This window comes from Lampris incognitus, chromosome 1 (genome assembly GCF_029633865.1).
Source record: "Lampris incognitus isolate fLamInc1 chromosome 1, fLamInc1.hap2, whole genome shotgun sequence".
Taxonomy (NCBI): Eukaryota; Metazoa; Chordata; class Actinopteri; order Lampriformes; family Lampridae; genus Lampris; species Lampris incognitus.
In genome coordinates, this window is record NC_079211.1 from 144,871,160 (window position 1) to 144,875,052 (window position 3,893).

Below are 3,893 nucleotides of genomic sequence, written 5' to 3' on the forward strand. Positions count from 1 at the left end.
GTTCTTGTAGTTTGGGTATATGTGTTCTTGTAGTTTGGCTATATGTGTTCTTGTAGTTCGGGTATATGTGTTCTTGTAGTTTGGTATATGTGTTCTTGTAGTTTGGTATATGTGTTCTTGTAGTTTGGGTATATGTATTCTTGTAGTTTGGATATGTGTGTGCTTGTAGTTTGGATATATGTGTTCTTGTAGTTTGGATATGTGCGTTCTTGTAGTTTGGTATATGTGTTCTTGTAGTTTGGGTATATGTATTCTTGTAGTTTGGATATGTGTGTGCTTGTAGTTTGGATATATGTGTTCTAGTAGTTTGGATATGTGTGTTCTTGTAGTTTGGGTATATGTGTTCTTGTAGTTTGGGTATATGTGTTCTTGTAGTTTGGGTATATGTGTTCTTGTAGTTTGGGTATATGTGTTCTTGTAGTTTGGTATATGTGTTCTTGTAGTTTGGATATATGTGTTCTTGTAGTTTGGGTATATGTGTTCTTGTAGTTTGGGTATATGTGTTCTTGTAGTTTGGGTATATGTGTTCTTGTAGTTTGGTATATGTGTTCTTGTAGTTTGGGTATATGTGTTCTTGTAGTTTGGGTATATGTGTTCTTGTAGTTTGGTATGTGTGTTCTTGTAGTTTGGGTATATGTGTTCTTGTAGTTTTTGTATATGTGTTCTTGTAGTTTGGTATATGTGTTCTTGTAGTTTGGGTATATGTGTTCTTGTATTTTGGGTATATGTGTTCTTGTAGTTTGGATATGTGTTCTTGTAGTTTGGTATATGTGTTCTTGTAGTTTGTATATGTGTTCTTGTAGTTTGGATATGTGTGTGCTTGTAGTTTGGATATATGTGTTCTTGTAGTTTGATATATGTGTTCTTGTAGTTTGGTATATGCGTTCTTGTAGTTTGGTATATGTGTTCTTGTAGTTTGGGTATATGTGTTCCTGTAGTTTGGGTATATGTGTTCTTGTAGTTTGGTATATGTGTTCTTGTAGTTTGGGTATATGTGTTCTTGTACTTTGGATATATGTGTTCTTGTAGTTTGGGTATATGTGTTCTTGTAGTTGGGTATATGTGTTCTTGTAGTTTGGTATATGTGTTCTTGTAGTTTGGATATATGTGATCTTGTAGTTCGGGTATATGTGTTCTTGTGGTTTGGGTATATGTGTTCTTGTAGTTTGGTATATGTGTTCTTGTAGTTTGGTATATGTGTTCTTGTAGTTTGGATATATGTGTTCTTGTAGTTTGGGTATATGTGTTCTTGTAGTTTGGATATGTGTTCTTGTAGTTGGGTATATGTGTTCTTGTAGTTTGGATATATGTGTTCTTGTGGTTTGGGTATATGTGTTCTTGTAGTTTGGTATATGTGTTCTTGTAGTTTGGGTATATGTGTTCTTGTAGTTTGGGTATATGTGTTCTTGTAGTTTGGTATATGTGTTCTTGTAGTTGGGTATATGTGTTCTTGTAGTTTGGATATATGTGTTCTTGTAGTTTGGGTATATGTGTTCTTGTAGTTTGGTATATGTGTTCTTGTAGTTTGGTATATGTGTTCTTGTAGTTTGGGTATATGTGTTCTTGTAGTTTGGGTATATGTGTTTTTGTCTGTGTAGCACTGCTGTGGGCTGGAGGAAACGATGTTTCGTTTCATTTCATGTACGCAAGTGCATGACATGAAATGACAAATAAATGTTCCTGATTCCTGATTGAGTGAGTGTGTGTGTGTGTGTGTGTGTGGGGGGGGGGGGTTGAAAGAGAGAGGGTGTATGTGTGGCATCATATTAGCTGCGTGCCACTCTACAATTGAATTTAAGTCAATGAATGCGCTTTCTTGGCGTGAAACGTAATTTTGATATTATTATACAATTATTATAGACTTTTATTACTATTATTTTGGGGGGGGGGTGTAATTTTTGTTATCCATGTAGGTTTGGCAACATTCGCTATGTATTTCTCTGCATAAACAAGCCATAATAACCATCTCTTAGATCTGTGGTGTTATGGATCAAATTTGACCCGTAACACCACAGATGTAACTTTTTGGTAACACTTTAGTATGGGGAACATATACACCATTAAGTAGGTGTGTACTTTATAAGGTGGTAGTACCACAAGAAGAGTTATTCTCCCTTATTAACACGTAATGAATATGGTCTGTTCTTACATAACAAAACACAAAACTACAAGTGTTCATGGTGTTAAATTACTCTAAATTAAGTTTTTGTTACTTAGAATATGTTCCCCATACTAAAGTGACATCTCTGTTCCCCATACTAAAGTGTTACCAACTTTTTTTATAGGCATTAAAAAAAGGAGAAATGATCCTAACGAGTTTTATTGCATTCAGCGAGGCCGTTGTTGAAGATGTAATGAAGTCTTGTTTTGATCAGAAAAAATAAAGGCATGTTTCACATGTCTACACTTGAAAACAGGTCAAATTTGACCGCCCACCATAGGAGGGTTGAATGAGTCTGGTAGGTGAATCTTTAATTTGTGTTCAAAGTTAGAAGGAACCCTGAACAGTAAGAATGTTCTAGTCTTTTGGCTGATTTATATGCCCACACTTTGCATATCAGCACTAAAAGGTGAATAAAAAAGACGACAACATCGTCAATCAACTTTAGTCAATACTTGTGGGAAGACTATAACTTAATTCCATGTAAGTCTCTACATCTGGATATCAGTTCTGTTTAGAGGCCTGCACCCCCCCCCCCACCCCCAGCCCCCAGACGCCCCCACCCCCACGCCCCAGAACTGCTTTCCAGGTTTAAAACCAGGACGAGTGATGATTACGTCAAAGGAGCTCAATATGGGAATTTCTGCCTTCCACGTTTCTGATTTCCAATTTCATCAACTCCCAGGTGGATTTCATTTACCCCGTTTAGTAGGCAGGCTTTGAGCGCCATCTAGTGGGTATTTGTCAGATTGCACGCTGTTTGGAAAAGTAGTTCTCCTGCCTTCCAGACTCAGCCTTTCATCTAAGAGCGTTTCAGTAAAGTTGTCACTAAAGTGGTCCCGCTTCACGCCGTCAACTTCACCACTACCAAGTGATTGTGTTGCGAGTTAACCGGAGATGTAGAAAATGTGAAAATAACTGCGCAAGGATTATTTCAAGTGAAAAGGCCAATACAACCCAACGAGCCTTACAAAGGATTGGCGCCATTTTTCGCCCTTTTTCCGATTTGAGTCCATTGGTGAGGTCGCAAGGGTGAGTAGGCAATTTGGTATTTAAAGTGGGTGGCACTTTCGAAAGTATACGTCCTACTTTTCTGTGTCCGCTGTTCAGATAAAGACGGTTTAACTTTCTTTATTTTTCTTTTTTTTTGCTGCAGTTGGCTGCCAAAATATATTTTGTTAAACCACTCGGCGTTTTTTCTTCTTCTTCTGTGGCTGGAGAACGACGAGTCCCCGAACACTACACCGATCCACACCCACTATCCCTCGGGTAAGGGTGGCCTATTGAAGGCCTCACCCCGTGGACGCCCTGGCCGTGACCGGTTACGGCGAGTCTGGGATACGAACCTCCCAGCCACATGGCGAGCGGACTGCAAGAAAGGCGGTTTACTCCGCTCGGCCATTTAGAGAATATCTGGCCTTGAACGTCACTTTCATTTATGATCGCAAAACACTTTCAAATCTTACTTTATTCAGACACAAAGGTAGGTCCACGTTAAAGACAACAACAAAAAATACAACACAAGACAAGAACACAATATAGCTAAAAACAGCAGCTCGCAAGTCCACAACGATTAAAAGCTATACAGACATTTGTTCCAATGTTTCCAGAAACAAGAGGAGTACCTGGTGACACACACCAAACATATTTAATAATGTACGTTTGCTAAACTAATACACCTTACAAGCCAGTTTACGGTGGCAGTGTTACTTTTGTAACCGGTTATTTCTTG